General features: G+C 42.9%; 1 long non-coding RNA gene across 2 annotated transcripts in view; it reads right to left on the bottom strand.

Moving 5' to 3' along the window:
* LOC103567793 (uncharacterized) overlaps positions 1-18,790 on the bottom strand; it is an 84,026-nt gene that overhangs the window by 29,466 nt on the left and 35,770 nt on the right. For both annotated transcript variants that reach the window (XR_011543208.1, XR_011543209.1), the window contains one exon: positions 17,612-17,840. This is a non-coding gene — a long non-coding RNA (uncharacterized lncRNA). The remainder of the gene's footprint in view (positions 1-17,611; positions 17,841-18,790) is intronic.

Raw genomic sequence — 18,790 nt, 5'->3', positions numbered from 1 at the left:
ATACCATTTGGTAAGTAATAGTATGGAAGTGTTTATGGGGTACTAATCTGTGTGACTTCAACCAAGCTCTTAGGCTTCCCTGGTCCTCAGTTCTCCCACTCACAATGGGGATAATACCTCCTGTCTTGTCAACAGGGCAATAAGCATCTCAAAGGAATAATGGAAACAGAAGCAAATGGAAAACAAAGAGCCTTGAATTATTATCTTGCTGCAAAAAGGGAGAAAGCTGGCATGAAGAGCTTATTCACAAATTTACCAGCAAAACGCAGAGCTAAGTTCTGGCTGATAGGGCTTAAATGAGCCCATCTATCTAATCACTGCAGCAGGAAATGTAACTCTTCACAAAGCCAGTGTTGCTAGGACAGAATTTGCATGAGGCCTAAGATAGGATGGAAAAGTTCCTCTGATGCTGCTGCAGCTGGGTGATAGCTCCTAAAAGACACACACAAAGGACTTGGTGGCTATTCGTTCCAAACCAGCTCACCCTTGACCTTCAGCAAAAGTTTAACCTTCAAACTTTCTACCAATGACTTCACACTGTCCAACTGTGAGAGCAATCGGCCATGGAGTGGATATACCCTGGCTTTGAACTTCAACACTGTCCCCTAATAACTGTAACATGTGACCAAGTCTCTAACCCTCAGTTTCCAGAATTATGATATGGTTGTGATAACCATCTCCAGGTAACCATGAAGATTTATCAAGACAATGAAAGCACATAGCATGTTGTGTGGTACATAATGAGTGCCCTAAAAATAGACAGCAAGAATAGCATCTGAATTTATTCAATCTTTACTCACTCAGGGAGGCCACAAATGAGTTTTATTAATCTGGACATTGCCAGCACCTAGCAGAATGGCACCTCCATGTATGTTTGTGGAATGAGCAAATGGCATGCAGAATAGCTGCGTGAAGTCCTTGAAGAACACAATGAGAGGCCTCCAGCTAAAAATGCCTTCCCCTTTCCCAGAGACCCTTTCCTACTGAGCCCAGCTGGTGCCCAGAAGTTGGAAAAATCAATTTTATGATTCACAATTTCAATAGCACCTTTGTTTGAGAAGACTGACATTGGTGCTCAATGGGAGAAAAAAAGAACAGTTCCTGTCTCTATATAATTACCTCTGTTTTTTTCCTCCCCTCTAACTAAAGGCAAGGCTTACTTTGACAAAGGGAACATTAAAACCTGCTTCTGTTCTGGCAGGTTGAAAAAAATATGTCATTTTAAGGTTCTTCTGAACATGAGCAGCTCGTAAAGCAAGGAGACTGTTCATTGAAATAAATTCTCTTCACCTTATAAAAGTTGAATCACACAAAAAGTAAAAGTTTGCTTAGGTTAACATTTCTCAAAGTATATTGATTGGAACATTGGATCTGCAGGACGTCAGTAGATATTACTGGGAAGAAGGTGCTCATGGCAACTGGGTTTGGGAAAAACTAGAGTAAAACAAAAAACTAGGCTGAAAGTTGAGAAGCTCTTTTTACTGTAGCGTTGTTTCATCTCTAACATGCTACAGGGCATCGTCAGTCTCCAACAGAAGGGGAATCATTGCCTGAATCCACTGGATTCCTAGAGCATCTTGCAGGACTTTGAGAAATGTTGCCTGGAGTCAGGAGAACACACCAGATAAACTTGCCAAATCCCTTCTGGCCCAAATCAGCTGTTCATTTCCTGCCCTACAAAATTCAATCGGAAGCTACAAATGAGCTGAGCATGTTTGCATACTCTCAGAAATGTTCTCTGACAGCCTTGTGACTCCATTTATTTATTCATGGAAGGATTCATCTATTTGTCAAACACGTATTAGAAATCTGCCACGGACCAGGCACTGTGATTAAGGCAGAGATCTGCTCTCTTGGATATAAGATGCTCTTGAATCGTAGAGGTGAGAGAAAGGAGGAGGCAAGTGCAGGTCAGAATGGAAGATTTTAGAAGTGGAGAAAGCCTGAGGAGGTAGGAGTTGCGAAAGAAGTGCCTACAACAGATGGAGAGGTAAGAGTTGCATTTAATTACGTGTATTTATTGAGAGCTTCCTGTTACTGGCTCTTTGCGAGGTGTTAGGAGCACAAGTGAACAAGGCCTGTCTTGGAAGAGTTAACTCTTTAGAGTTGGGAAAAGAGAGGATCAGATTTTACTTTAGAAAGACCATTTTGGCTACCATGTGGAAGGGGCAAGGGCGTAAATGAGATATAGGTAGAAAAATCCAGGCAAAAATTAGAAAGCCTGACCTAGAGCAATGGCAGTGAAGATGGGGAGAAATAGATAAATGCAGAAAATACTAAGGATACAGAACGAGACAAACGATTGAATTTAGAGGTTAAATAAGAGAGAAAAATCAAGAAAGATTTGTAGGACATTAGCTTTCAGCAATTAGGTAGAAAGTAGTGCCAATCCTTGAGCTGGGTGCACCTTGGAGGGGTAAGGAATCCATTGCATGAAGTGTGTGGGTTCAAGGTGAGCGGGCATACTCAAGAGGAGATGTCAGTTGAGGAGTTGGAGATGTGGTCTGAAGGTCCGAAGGGGGAGCAGGCCAGAAGGTGGAGCTTTTGAAATCAGCATAGAGGTGGGACCTGAGGTCATGAAAGTAGAAGGTATTATGCAGGGAGAGTGTGTAGAATGAGAATCAAGATGCGTCCAGGGGATCACAGTCCTACTGAGACACTGATTTTAGCCCAGTGAGACCCTTTCGGACTTCAGAACTCCGGAGCTCTAAGAGAATACGTTCGTGAGGTTTAAGACACTAAATTTGCAGTATTTTATTCCAGCAGCAATAGGAAGCTAATACAAGTAGTCATAAAGGACCATAATTCAAACTTGGGAGCAAAGAATGCTGAACCCCAAATGTCCTTTCCCTAAAAGAAGCAAGGCACGAGCCAGCGCGCCTCCTCTCCTAGCTGCTCACCTATTGGGTGGTCAGAGAAAATGAGACTGCCCTTCCACTTTTTGTGGTCTTAGGCTAAGCACTTCAGCGTGGGACAGGAGTTGAGAGGGTAGAGTTCACATATTGTACGATTACATTTAGATAAAGTTAAAAACAGGCCAAACAAATCCACGGTGTCAGAAGTCAGATGGGGGTTTTCATTGGAGGAGGAGGAGGATTGTTGGGAGTGAGCACGTCGGGGAGTTCTGGGTGCTGCTCAGCTTCCAGTTCCTGATCTGGGTGGCAGCTGCGCTCTCAGTGTGATAACAAACTTTTCCTGTAAAGGGTCACATAGGAAATATTTCAGGCTTCGGATGCCATACGTCTCTGTCTCAACTACTCAACTCTGCCACTGAAGTGTGAAAGCAACTATCCACAATTCAGAAATGATGGGTATTGCTGTATTCTAATAAAACCGTGTTTGCGAAAACAGGTGACAGGCTGCAATTGGCCTGTGGCACGCTTTGCTGACCCTGTGATAGTCTATTGAACTGCACATTTTTGATTTGTACACTTCTACATGTGTGTTTCATTGTTCAAGTTTTTATATTTTTTAAATGTAATAAATGAATTATAAAAGAGGACAGGATTCTGGATTGAGACTTTCTGGATTCAATTTCTGACTCTTCTACTCAATTACCCTGTGACATTGGGCTGCGTGACTTCTCTGTGCCTCTCTGTCCTCATCTGTAACCTGGGGACAATACTATACTTCCTTCATATAATTGTTTTAACACAGAAATGAGATAAAACATGTACAATGTTTAAAGCAGTACTTGGTTTATAGGCAGCCTTTAATCAATATTCACTATTATTCTTAGTGTTGATGCATAAACGTATAAACGTTGGCATTGTCAGCCCTGTGCTGCAGATGAGCAAGTGAAGCTGTCCTTCTCCTGCCACAATCTCTCAGTGGCTCTCTTTCTCTCTCTCCAGATTTCTTAAATTGGCCTATTCAATCCTCTAAGTTATATCTCTAGCCACACTGAGGCCATCTCAGCAACTTGCAACTCCTTCACCACGCCATGTTCTTCAGGCCCCTGTACTTTCGGGAATAGTGTTCTATCTGCCTGGAATGGCCTTTTTAGCAACTTGGTAATCCCTTATTCTTCCCTTCAAATAAATGCCAGCTCTTCTGTGAAGCTTCTGAGTCTTAGATACCATGGATTAATAACCTCAGAACGTGAACACATGCATCAGTTATCATTTTTCTCATTCTCATTTGCCTCTGTTTGTCAAGATCCAAGCACATTCTAGGCACCCAATACCTGTCTGCTGAATGGACTGCATATCAGTGTTCCGCTCTGACTGCAAGCTTATATTCGCCCTTGCGTCCCCAGCCCCAAGAGTAATGCTCAGCACATGGCTGGTGTTCAATAAATATTTGTCAGATGGATGAATGAATTGATCATTGGGATCATCCTCAAGGCCTGAGCATCCCACAGACAAGTAGAGCCGGATGACAAGAAGAACAGCCCCAATCACAGGGAGCCCCATAGAGAATTCCAGTCATCACCAATACTAGTCATCAAGGGATAATATTATAAGAGTCTTGTCTGTTATTTTACACCACAGGAGAAATTCTATGGATGTTACCGTAATTATTGCTCATATTTTCCAGGCATAACAAAAAACAAAATACATGCCCACTATTTCCCAAGGAGTCAGTGAGAGACAAATACCCTACTGAGGCAATTATACTCCACATCTGCTGTCTGCAGTTGTGTACAACTCCCATAGAATCCAAGAACATTACCTTAACACTACAAGGGACCTCAGAGACCAACTGGTCCAGCCTCATCATTTTACGGATGATGGAAAAAATAATCTGTAGACTTTTCTTTTTTCCAGATCATTTTGTAATGTTTTTTTGGACTTGATAAAACATAATACCATTTAAAAGTAATATTTTATCTCACCCATAATTACTTATAATCTTACAAATATACTTACGTACATAACTAAGGGAAAAAAAATAAAAATCACTTGGAAGAAATATTGTTATGCAGCCAGGATCTAAAGAGAGAAAAAGAACCTGGGTACAATTTCACCACTTGTCAATGACGACAGTTTATGATATGGAAATCATTTCACACACCAATTTCCAAGAAGAGTCAGGATGAGCGTAATGCCCACGTCTGAAGAACCAGGTGTTGCAGGAATAAAAGCATGAATTGTTTCGTTATATCACAAATTATTGACAGAGAGGAAAAAATGTGTTATCAAGAGTCCTCATCATTCTTTGGGGAGTTTCCAGAGGCATCTACAGCTGCCTCCCGTCCTGACCAACTCCTACAACTCTGGAACCTGGTTTACCATGTTCTGAATCATCCCAGTGTGCTTCCCCTCCCTGCTTCTAGGAAGAGGGTGCAAAAAGCCAAACTAGGACTGCCAGGCCCAGTCTGAGGATCAGTTCTGGAAAAGCAAGAGACAAAACCAGATTAGGAATAAGGTTCTTCATGCTCCTGTCTTGCCTCTTATTTCCTATCATCTCCCTCTACCGCCCTGTGCAAACCCTGTATCCCAATCAGGCCAAACTTCTCATTTATCCTATTTGGTGGCTCTCACACACCTCCTGTTGCCTGAGAATCTCCTTTTCTCCACCACTGACTTGGTCAATTTCCAATGCTGCAGAACTCTGTTCAGAGTTACCTCTCCTCATCTTCCTGCAAAGAGTTGCTGCTTTACAGCTCCCAGTGATGCCTCTATGAGAGCTCTCATCGCAGTCCTGTGTATCCACCATTTACTTATCTGCCTCCCCAGTAGACCACCAGCTACTGAAAACCAGGACTGTGACCTACACTTTGGTGTCTCGCAGTGTCAGGCAATGCAAGTTTGCCAAATGAATGGATGAAGAAGTAGAGTTAGGGGGAGAAACCAGAGTCGAGTAGGATGGGAGTGGGAGACAACATTGTAAAGTTTGCTCAATAATTCTGGGGAGCAAAGTCAGCCAGACTACTTTAGACATCTCAGAGCCCTTCATATGCAAATATGGTTAATAAATATCAAGGGAGTGAAATTTACTAAGTACTTACTAAAGATGTCCTAGTACTTACTAAAGATGTCCTTCCCAAGTTATTTGTCCATGGAACTCTGTGTTTGTGTGTGTGTGTGTGTGTTTGTGGTGTGTGGTGCTTCTGTTAACATCTCTCAGAAATGCTGCTCAGGAGATGACACTTTAGGGCATCCTCCACTGGACAATTTCCTTAGGGTGAGACTATTACCAGAAAGTATGTTGTCTGCCAATGTCTAAGTTATGAATCCCGTGTGGAGGGCTAAAAGAACTCCCACAAATAGTTGAGCTGAGTTGAGTTGAGTTAGACTTAAGAATACTTCAAGTCAACTTTGGGGCTGAAACTCTCCCAGTGAAGAAGTTCTTCCTCTGGAGTTCTGCCAAATCCATCTGGACTTCTGACTCAGAAATATCTTGCATATTTTCCACGGAAAAACAAAGGCAATGGCTATACCAACTTGCCTAGCTTCTTTCTTCTCATCTCTAAATAATTAAAGTGTGCCAGAAATACCTTCTCACATTACATTCATGTAATGTATTTCTGGGTGCTCTACACGCAGTGTGGTGAGGATAATGAGCAAAAGAATACCTTTTGAAACTGGTAGTTTTCCCACAAATTTTTGTGGGCATAAAATTTTTGCCAATGATTTATGCATGTTTTGGATCCCCAGGTATTATATGAATGAATAAGATAAGGCAATGTGATTCTAAAATTTGTTCAGAAAAACCTTTACTGACCACCTACTATGTGCCAGTATTGAAGTACAAAGGTCCAGTTCTTGAAGACAGAAAAAAAAGATCTACTATCAAGAAGATTGTTATACCTTTACAAAGATACACCATAATTGAAAAGAAAAATAGGGCCAGCCCTGATGGCCTAGTGGGTAAGTTCAGTATGCTCCACTTTGGTGGCCTGGGTTTGGTTCCTGGGCGCAGACCTACAACACTTGTCAGTGGCCATGCTTGGTGGTGGTCAACACACAAAATAGAGGAAGATGGGCAACAGATGTTAGCTCAGGCCAAATCTTCCTCAGCAAAAAAAAAAGGAAAAGAAAAGAAATGAAAAATAGCTATCACAGGAAGTTTATCTAGTTTACCAGGACACTCTTAGCATAAAAGTCTGGCACACGGTAGATGCACAATACATACTGAGTAAATGAGGAAATGAATGCACAAATGAGTGAATATATAGAAAAACATTTGAATGGATGTCTTGACACATCAAGATTGGGCTACACAAAGGACTGAGAATTGAGAGGGACCTTGCAAATGGGCGCTCACAACTGGACATATTCTAGATACATGGGGAGAACAGATGAGAACACTCTTCAGTAACTAGGTGGCAGGAGAGGAGGATTTCAAGGGCAACGACTAGACTTGCCTGGCCCAAGCAGGAAGTTTGCGTTGGGAGACAGCATTCCTACTGGACAGTTATATTGGGAAAAGACTTAGAAGAACAGTAAATGCCACATTATGGAGCCAGAATTTTATCCTAAAGGTAAAAGGAAACCACAGAAAGAAGCTTTGACTGGAAGAGTGATAGATAATGGCTATTTTTAGGAAGATGTCTTACCACGGATCACAAATGGGGAACTATTCATTGGTTAGATAGTGAATGAAAAGACCCTCCCCAAATCAGAAGTTCTTGGGAACATGGGTACAAACCAATGCTTCGCATTCTGTACATGCAAGGAGTTGAGCAGACAATGCCAGAGAAGACAACTATGAGAACAGACAGACCAATATTTAAGACTCTGCTGCAAACAGCCGCAAGATTTGGGACAAGTTACTTAAGCTTGCCAAATCTCAATTTCTTCCATCGCAAAATGGGGATATAATAATAGTGCCTACCTCATAAGGCTGGTGGTAAGGATAAAATTAGATGATGAATGCCAACTGTTGACAAAGTACCGGACCCACAGTGAACGGTCGAAACATGTTATCTATTAACATTAGACTTGAAATCACAATTAACATTTCATCCCTTCCATGAGTTCTTGTTAAGAAGATAATGAATGAATAAATCAGCCTGACAGATGCTAATTCCTCAGTCTTCTTGTGAGACTTTGAAACATGTTTTGAGGGAGCGATGTAAATCAGAGTTAATATTTCTGTTGCTTTCATTCATATTTTTGTTATATTTGAGTACCCATAATTGTATATTGCAGGGGTTTAATTCTTGGTGACGTCAAAGGCCCTTTTGTGCCTAGCCTGCTTCTTGCCATTGTAACTCAATTTCCATTTTCTGATGACAAAGTTAGAGAAAGGCAGTGCCAACTCATTTGTAATGTCCACCTGTAAGGACTCGTCTAAGCTCACACAGCTTCCAGCCAATGAGGGAGCAGGACCCAGAATGTAGGTTTTCTCATTCCCAGGCTGGTGTCCACTCACAGCCATGAAATGGCTTTTTCCACCTCCCACTAAAGTGTGCCAGCTAAGTAGTGGTACTAAGGTGAGAGCAAGTACAGAAGCATCCACTTGAAGAGGTACAGGAATGCATGGGTGTTTACTGGCATGGTGGCAAATCTGTAGGGTTCACTTTCCAAATGAGTCAGATACGCACTTTAATGGCTTCATTCAATTTTCTCATTAAATATAGGAAATCTTATACAGCAACCCACATGCAAATATTTGAAGTGGTGCTTTTTAGCTCACAATGTTTTCCCTCCACCTTCTAATCAATTAATCAGAATCGGTGTGGAAACAGTATACAAGACTTTTATATTTTGGTATCAGAAATTTCCAAGCTGTGTGCAGCATCATCAGATGATTTCCTCCTGACATCAGTACTTCCCCAGCTGACACTGAAGGCTCTGCTCTTAAAGGACAGCCCCATGTTGCAGAGCACATGCCTAAATGTAGATCTTGGGCTCGTACCTCTTGGTCTCTATTGGCAGAAGTCATCAGACATTGGTCCAAAATAACCTTAAATGAATCAGTAGGTTTGAGATCAGAAGATATGTCTGGCCTCGTGACTTTGAAATTTCCCATAAAATTAGGAACTATTTCATGAAAAAAATGCCATTTTATGCATGCTCCAATATCCTGTTATTAGCACTAAAAGCAACAGCTGGCTCAAAGTGCACCTCCTACCTCAAAACTCAGCTAAAGGTCCTCCTGGTAAGAACTTCCCTGACTGGACCCTATGTTTCCAAATTCTTCTGCAAATGCCCCTCCTATTTCAGTACTATGCATATTGCACTGTGTGTTGACATGTTAACATATCACTTTCACACCAAGCTGTGGTCCACTCAGAGGTAGATTTTCAAATTTTCTTTTCTGGAAGTCAAGAGGCATCCAGCTTGGAGAAGTCCACACTCCTTAGATGCAAGAGCAGACCAGGCAGTTATCCACAGTAGACACTATACAAAGCATAAGTGGGTGAAAGCAAATCAGAGCCAAGGAGGGTCGCTATGTCAGCACCAAGGTCAGAGGGACACCATCAGTGTTAGTTCCAAATAGGGAGTATGAATCTAGAGGTAAAAGATGAGGACAGATATCCTAGGCCAGGATGATGAAGAACAAGTAGGAAGGTGAAGTATGAAGAGGGGTGAGGTAGAAAAGCTTAGGACAGAGGTAAGGTGGGGTGAGAGAGCAGACGAACATTTCCACAGACCTTAGGATCTCCAGCGATGGCTTAGAGATAAAGAAGAAAGTTGGCCATCATAAAGGAGCTCAGTTAGACTAGAGACTATTCCTTTTTACATCTCCACTGCCAGGTAACTGTTTACTGAATAAGGAATGAAGGAATTGATCGATCAAAGAGCCTTCTAAGAGTTAGCCTACATATTCCAACAATAATCTCTACCTCACTTATACAGTAATTTGGCCATCCTCTCTTGTAGCAGTTCTCATTAGCTGCTTTGTTTGCAAATTATGCATCTATAGGTCTCTGCCATGAGATTATTGGAGCAGCCATAGAGTTCTAGCAGAGAGCAGAATGCCACATCTTGCACAGAGTGTGTTCCGTAAATGCGTATGGAGCTGCACTGAAAGACACTGAATTTAAATGAATTGGTTTTTTAGTACAAATTACCATATTGAGCCAAAGGAAAAGTTTAGTTTTAGATCAAGGGTAAAAATAGAGACGTTAAAAAAATGAATAATCACATAAAATGATACTCAACATCACTGCTCATTACAGAAATGCAAATCAAAACTACAATGAGATATCACTTCACACCCGTTAGCATGGATATTATCAAAAACAAATAAAAAACAGAACATAACAAGTGTTGGTGAGGATGTGGAGAAATTAGAACCCTGTGCACTGCTGATGGGAGTGTAAAATGATGCATCTGCTGTGGAAAACGGTATGATAATTTCTCAAAAAACTAAGAATAAAATTACCATGTGATCCAGCAATTCCACTCCTGAGGATATACCCAAAAGAAGTGAAAAGAAGGACTTAAACAAATATTTGTACACTCATGTTCACAGCAGCATTATATGTGACAACCAAAAGGTGGAAACAACTCAAGTGTCCATCAACAGATAAATGGATAAACAAAATGTAATATATTCATACAATGGAATATTATTCAGCCTCAGAAAGGAAGGAAATTCTGACACACACTACGATATGGCTGAACCCTAGAGACATGCTAAGTGAAAGAAGCCGTTTATTACCAACGCCAGTCACTGTATGATTCCACTCATGTGAGTTACCTAAAGTGCAAATTCATACAGACAGAAAGCCGAATGGTTGTCAGGGGCTCAAGGTAAAGAGGAATAGGGAATCATTGTTTCATGGGTACAGAGTTTCAGTTTGGGAAGATTAAAAAGGTTTTGGAGTTGGCTGGTGGCGATTGTTTCACGACAATGTAAATGCACTTAATGCATTGAAGTGTACACTTAAAAATCATTAAAATGGTAAATGTTATGTTATCTATTACCACAATAAAACATGTCTTATTAGCAAAAGTTGAAAAAATTGATAAATCACTCTAAGTTACTACAGATTTACCATTTTGCATATCTCCTTTTTTTATCACTGTCAGAAGAAAATGACTAATGGTCACCAAAACACATACAACCACATGCACATACCTACACATGAATACCTCACCCACAACCACACACACACACACACACACATGCATACACTATTTAATAGGAAGACTTTTTTGTAAAGCCAGATTGCCAACTCTAGTAATAGAAGCCAGAAAATCTTACCTCCAAGACTTGTCAGCTAATTAGCTTCCAAATGAGCAGTCGGGCTCTCTTCACTCTCCACTGCAAAGGACTCACTCTCACGGGATCCCTCGCTCCCTTTGAGTATCAAGGACTCAAAGAACAAAAACAAGCCTAACTGTGAGGTAGAAAAGGATGGTGAATGTTGCGTCTCTTCCTGGTCTCCGAGAGAAAGGAGGTGTTTCTCTTCTCCTCCTCTAAGAGACTCGCCCTCACTACAACTCACTCAGAGGCAAAGGGAAGGTAGAGAAAGTTTTTACAGGCCACCTGCCCACACAGAATCTTGATGGATGTCACACAGATGATCACAGCACTATAGCAATGAGATATCTGGCTCTGCCCCCAGCTAATCCTGGATACTGGACCCAGATCCCAGATTCAGATCTCCCCAAGAATTCAGAGAGGTCTGTGCTTCTGATCAGTGAGTTTAATGAAAAAGAAACTCATGCACAGAATTGGAGGCTGAAAAGAAGGACCTCTAGTGCCTGCTCACTTCAGAGGCTTCCCTCTCCTCCTCATCAACCTTGAGACCCATCCTGCAAGGACCAATTCAACTTCCACCTCTTTTATGAGCCCTTCTCCCAATGATTCAAGTTCTCAGGAATTTCTTCCCTCTTGATTTTTAAATAATGGATCTTGGGCACCCTTCAGAATAAAATTTATGTAATAGAGTCTCTTTAGAGCTTTTATTGAGTTCTTGCTCTGTGTGGTGTTGAATCCTCAATTAGACTGTGAGCCCTAATTAAAGCTCACTGCCCTGTCTTCTCTTCTACTCCCACTTGGCAGCAACTACGTCATAGCATATTCTCAGAAATTTGTTACGGGATTGAAATACTTCAACAGCAGCTTTATTGGGTAGAAACACAATCTCAGCAATAACATCCCCTTTCAGCAGATGTGGGTACATAGTAAATGCTCAATAAATGTCTGTGAACTGACCATCTTCAGGCAGCAGGAAGTACTTCCTCTGAAGATCATTTTTGTGTCCATTAACCCACCAGGAGGCAGAAGAAGGATTCTCATGAACCAGCCCCCTAGTGGAGAAGATTCCTGGACTCCTCCAAGTGCCAGAAATGTAGGGGACTTTGGCTCAATTAACTAGTACAATCTGCTTTTCCAGAAAGGGAAACTAAGCCCAGAGAAGGAGAATGGTTTGCCCGAGGTCACACAGTGAGTAAGGGGCAGCTCTAAGACTGGAACGTAAGTCTCAACCATGGGGTAAGCGCAGGATCTAGTCAAAGGGTTTGTGACAGTCCATTTGAAGCCTTCTGCCTTTACTATCAGAGAGAAGCTCTCTCTGAGCCATTGCACTGGGGGCATTGTAGATTGACAGGGTTGCTTCGAGTCTTCCTGCATTTTACAAAGTTTCCTTCTAAAATCCTTGTAATTCCAGGAAAAAAAAAATGATGTTCTAAAGTCACAGAAAGTGGAAAGTTTTAGGAAGGAATTTAGAGTGAGGATGAAGATCCCTTCCAAACCTAGATATTTTTTGCATTTCATTATGTTTTAAGATAAATAAACCATTAACTCTAAAATTTTCAGAGAAGTAGAGACCACCCACCCTCCATAGTATGGTGTAGTTATTTCACACTTTCGTAAATTATTAAAAATATCTTTCTTGGAGCCGGCCGGATGGCATAGTGGTTAAGTTCAGCACACTCCGCTTAGGCGGCCCAGGTTCACGGGTTTGGATCCTGGGCACGAACCTACACCATTCATCAGCCATGCCATGACAGCAACCCACATGTAAAGTGCAGGAAGATTGGCACAGAGGTTAGCTCAGGGCTAATCTTCCTCAGCAAAAAACAAAAGGAAGATCAGCAATGGATATTAGCTCAGGACTAATCTTCCTCAGGGAAAAAAAAGATATATCTATTCTCATTCAAGCAAAGTTTTTAAGCACCTACAAGATGCCAGGTGATGTCTTAGGTTGGGGGATCCAGAGATAAATTAGGCAAGGTCTCTGCCCTTGAGGAGTGCTGGAGAGAGGCAAATAAACAAATAATCGTAATAAACAGTGGTAGGCATCCTGATGTTTATAAGATGCCTCAAACATTGCCAGCCACAGAGGAGGCACTCAATAAATACTTGTTGACTGAATTAATTAATCGAACTTTTCCTGGGGAACTTAGGGAAGCCTTCATAGAAAGTTTACATGTAAGCTGAGTCTTCATTCATTCATTCAAATGGTCATTCGTTTATCCAGGTACTGTGCCCATAATTTGTTACTAGGCGCTGTGATAAGCTGAGAATAAAAAGACGGATAAAGCAAGGCCCTTGCTCTCAATAAATATAGAACAATGTAAGAGCTCACATTTTCTCATATGTCTTTTATTCTAGTGTTTGTATGTTCCAGTAGGAATATAATTTCCATGAAGGCAGGATCATTCTCTGGCTTTCTCTCTACCTCACCAGAAACACCGAGAACAGCGCATCGCAACCCATGAGCACTCCACTGATGGCGTCTGAGGAGATGCATGAGTGATTGAATGAACCGATGGGTAGGACCTTGACAATATGGTGGGAGCATGGAAGTGCAGCATCTCTTTAGCAACACTGCAGCAGCTGATGGGGGAAGAAGAGCTGGAGAAGAAAGCAGAGAAGGAACTGGTAGGAGGAAACCAGAAGGGTGTGCTGACATAAAAGCCAACAGAGGAGAGAACTTTCAAAAGGAAAAGGTGATTGACTTGCCTGTGTCCAAGAATCATTTGTTGATCAACTACTTTGGGCCCCAGGGTGGGGATCAGGATGAGAAGCTAGGAACCTTGGATGCAGACTTTAAGGAGGCGCCCACTCTCAGAGTCGTTCAAGTGCAGGGTCAGTGCCTGAAGGCAGCGTCTCTTTAAATTTTGTGTCCTGATGCCACACAAGCCTTCCCCGAGTCCCAGCCCTGTTGGGCCAGCACGGTGACAGGTGCTTGAGGAATAATAGTCAATAAGACATGATCCCTGCCCTCAAGAAACTCAAAGTCTAATGGGCAGACAGACCTAACACCTGTGATTATAACGCAGAAGGTGAGTTCTGATAGGAGTAAGCAGGAGCACAAGGGAATCAGACAAGGAGCATCTCCATCAGACCACAGGCTCAGAAGACGCGATGGTGCTTGAGCTGAGACTAAGAGATGATCACAAACTCACAGAAGGAGAGGGAGGAACAGCATTCCAGGCAAGGGAACAGCATCTGCAAAGACTAGGAGGCTTGAAAGTACATACAGCGTTTTGAAATGGTGACATGTGGTAGCCGGAAGTGAAAACAGATTCAGTGTAAACGAGGTTAGAAGGTAGACTCCTGTTGTTCATCCTTTCAGACCAGAACTCCATCTTTATTTTTACAGTTATATTGGTATCTGGGGCAGTTTTTCTTGGAAACAAAGTGCTGCCTAAATTAACCGGGAGGCTCGTCAATCTGTGGGTCCTGCCTGGTCTGGCCTCTGAGAGAACAGCAAGGAGGCCCCAGCTGAGCCTCTGCTGTTCAGTCGGATGTATTTTTAGCCCCAGCAGAAAATAGTGGCAGTGTGCATTTAATAAAAATATCAAGCCCTAGAATGATCTAGTGCCAGTGTTGGAGCAATCAGGGATGGAATATGTTTCCAATTGAATTACTACTGTGGTCATAGTTATAAAAAGAGAGAGGGAGGAGAAAAATGTGAGGCTGGTCAGTTTCTCGGGAGCATTTAATCTTGGTTCACTCTAATTTTAACGTTCAAAGACACATGAGCCAACTCTGCCCTTAGGAGTTATTTCAGGGGGAGGGGCCAATGCCCGCAACACTGGGCAGCCCTACTGTCTGAAGTTTTCTTTCTTTTCCTTTCTCTCCTCCCTCCATCCCCCCCCTACCCCCACCTCCCCGTTTTGGCCTGCACTAGTTCTTCTGCTCTCATTGCTGATGAGACGGGGTGAATAATTACAATGAGGGTAAATTTAGACTCTGACAAGGCTGAGGGATGTGGGCTCAGAAGCTGGGCTCAGGGAGAAGTGGAGCCAGGGCAGCATGAAAAGAGAGGCTAGGAGAGTTGTGTGTACTGTGCTTCCCTACTGCTTCCAGAAAAAAGCCTCCTGTTTTTAGATTGTCATCAACTGCTCCTCCCAGCCCAGTCACAATTCACCCCCACAGCGTGGTCTCACTCCGTTTGTCCCCCACAACCTTCATCATGTCCTCTACTAAGAAATCATAATAATTAGCTGCCACCTATGGACGGCCTCCTTTGTGCCGGGCACTGGCTGAGCGATTTCAGAAGCTGTACCATTTCATGCCTAGACTGACATTAAAAAGCAGAAAGTGTTGGCTGTCTGTCACTGGTGAGGAGGCAGAAGCTTGGACAGGTTAAGTCACTTTCCAAAGGTCACCTAGCTAATAAGGGGCAGAACCTGGATTCTGGCTCATTCTAAAACCCGGCTACCCTCTGTCCATTGTGTGACCCTGATCTTCCAATTTGAGCCAGTCCTTTAGAATGCCATCTGTCCTCACATCCCCCCATATCTTACGCATGCTGCCCCTCTCCCTGAAATGCCTTCCCACCCATTTGCCTAGAATTCTCTCCTAGAGTATCTTAGTTTTTGTCTACATCTGTTGTAGCACATGTTACCGTGAGTATTGGTAATAATCACTATCATACATTCAATTCATACTGTATGCCAGGTGTTGTTCTAAGTGCCTTACAATCATTATCTAATTATCTCAACATTCTTGTAAGACAGTTACCACCATTATACCCATTTTACAGAAGGGCAGTATTCATAGAGAGACAAACTGACTTGCCCAGGCTTACAGAGATAGTAAGCGGTAGAAGTGGAAAAATAACTATCATTCATTGATTGATTACTAGGTAACAGGCACTGGACCTAACGCTGGACACGTACTGTTGCACTTAATCCTCCCAGAGACTATGAGGTAGCATTATTAACTCCATTTTACAGATGAAAAGACTGAGGCTCAGAGAAAGTTTTAAGCAACTGGACCAAGGTCATAGAGCCAGGATGGAGACTCGGGAAGGAGAAACTTGGAAGCCCATTGTTTTTACCCACGGCACTGTAAGTTCCTTCCACTCGTGTCTTCTTAACGAGGAGTCAATCCTTAAGGAGAAAAGCCATGCTTTATTCATCTCCCATTCCCCAGCACTTCGCACAGGGACCTGCAGCACAGTGGGCACGCAATAAATGTTGAATGAGAGGGTGAATAAACGTAGGGCATTAGCAACCCATGTCAAATGGGATATGTTAAAATGCACTGGAAGGAGAAAAGCAGAGGGGACACGCTTGTGAAAGACCTTCTTAGGACAGAGGACACTCCCAGGGTATGTGGCTTCTGCCAGCTGGTCTGGGCTGTCAGGTCACATCAGAGTCACATGATGGAAGGCTCTTCCCTCAGACTGATCAGCGGCTGCATCAGGAGAGGTCCAGCCCTGCCCCTCTGGCCCTCCTCCCTCACTGTCCCCTGCCCTCTTTGAGCTGGCGCTCTCTCACAGCCTTGACCCCAGGCCCAGGCTGTCTGTTAGGCAGCTGATGATAATGACCATGACACTGTTGGTTCCTCTCAGCACCCCCTGGCATCCAGCCATGCTTACTGGCATCCTTCACGGCGCCCCTTCCCTGCTGCTCTGCATCACACCCATGGTCAGAAAGCCATAAAGGCCTTCTGGAATAGAAGGTTAAAAGACTGAAAATGGAAGTGCCCTCAAGATGAGGCTCTCAAGAGCAGATGATTGCGTGCCCAGATCAGCCGCTGCCTCTTCTCCACACCTGTCCGTCTTCGCCTTTCAACCCATCTTTTGGGAGAGTTGTGTAGAGGAGGCTGAGAGTCAAGGAGAGCTAAATGCTAAACCTGCCTCTGCTGCTGCTTAGTCACTAGACCCTGGACAAGTCATTAATCTCTCTGAGCCTCCGCTACTCCATCAATAAAATGGGTATAACATCCTGAAATTACAAAGTGCTTGGACGATCAGATGACTTCATGGATGAGAAGCAGGAGAGCGCGAAGTTTAAGAACACGCTCTTTGCAGTAGAAGCAGAACCTCACATCCACCTCACATGACCCAGTTTTGTCCAGGACTGAGGGATTCCTGGGGTCTGGGACTTTGTGTGTGAAAGCTGGAAAATTCCCAGATAAACCAGCATGAGTAGGTCACGCTTGTCACCTACCACACAGTGAAATGGGATAAGTACTCCTTCTTTACAGGATGGTCCTAGGATTCTGTGGAAATGTATGTAAAGTGCATGTTCCCATTTCCTTCTGTTCCTGTCGTTCCTCCCTGGGTCCACCCACTGATCACTCTGCTGTTTTCTAAACAAGGAGTTCAGTCATGCTATTCAACCACGCAGATGATGACTAAACGAAAACCACACTGCCCTTGCTAATCCTTGAAAGAAGGTCTCCCTCCTGGGACCAGCGGCTGTGTAGGTGACTACCCTGTCCCGAGGATGCTGAGTAGTCCCCAGGAGTCCACAGGAACAGATTTCTGTTATGCTAAATTTAAGCTGACTTCACTCACCTGCTTCGTGCCAATCTGGTACCTTGCAGCTGTTGACTGGGAGAGGGCCAAGGCAGAACACTCATTTAGTGAAATGACTCAGGCCTTGAGCTGAGAGAGTAACAGAAGTAAACTCGAAAGGCAGGCTTTCGAGTTGCTCCCAAGAAGGATGTGTGATGGCATTGCGTCGCTCCTGGGTAGCGTTCATTCGGCAAGTCTGCTGAAAATGCATGATCACCAGGTCCAGTACCTGGCACATAGAAAACCTCAATAAATATATTTTTAAATATGTTGACTTGGAATTTATTTTGACAACCTCTTTTGAAAGATTGCGAATGAATCATATTCTTATTTCAAATGTATTTGCCCACAGATATCTCTTATTAACATGTCATTTCTCCAAATAGTAAGAGCACCCCCTAGAAAGGCTTCACTTGAAAATCAGGAGACCCTTTACAAATCCCCCTTCCATTCCTCACCTCCGCGAACCACCTTGACACACATTAGCTTGGCGACCTTGTGTAAGTCACTTACCCTCCTGACCCTCAGTTTCCATACCTGTAAAGTAGCAACAATAATCTTTGCCTACCTACCTCACAGGGCTGCCTTAGGACCAAAATAATGCCCAACGTGGTCAAGTCAGACATATGTCAAAGGTACTAGGTATGCATGGTGGAGCCATTTATCGTTAACCTTGGTCACTGTTTATACCAGCTCTTTCATCAGCTGTCAACCTGGACCTTTACTTGTCACCACCATATGTACCTAACGTAAGTCACAAAAGACCATAGGACAAGAATAGAGCGTGTGATTTATAAAGCAGACAGGCTTGGGTTCAAATCCAAGTTCTATTGCTTATTGGCTACTTCCCTGAGTCTTAGCATCCTTGTCTGTAAAATGGAGATTGTAATTATCTCCTACATGCTTAGCATGTTACAGAGCACCAGAATGGATAAAAGGATTTATCAAGCACCTTTTCATGCTGCCACTGGTCTAGATGGGAAAGTAAGTATAGAGAGATATAGCTGGGAAATAACCCCAAAGAGCTCTGAACCACAGAATGTTAGAATCTAGAATATTCTGAGGTCAACTTTCCAGAGAAGAAATTGAGATAAATACCTTTCTTTGGTGACTGGGTCTATAGTACAGCCAACGCAAGCAAACATGATGAAATCAAAATAATAATTATAAACAATGATC

This window comes from Equus przewalskii, chromosome 8 (assembly GCF_037783145.1).
Source record: "Equus przewalskii isolate Varuska chromosome 8, EquPr2, whole genome shotgun sequence".
In the NCBI taxonomy this organism is placed as follows: Eukaryota; Metazoa; Chordata; class Mammalia; order Perissodactyla; family Equidae; genus Equus; species Equus przewalskii.
Note: the sequence above shows the minus strand (reverse complement) of the source record. Positions and strands in the feature narration are given on the sequence as shown.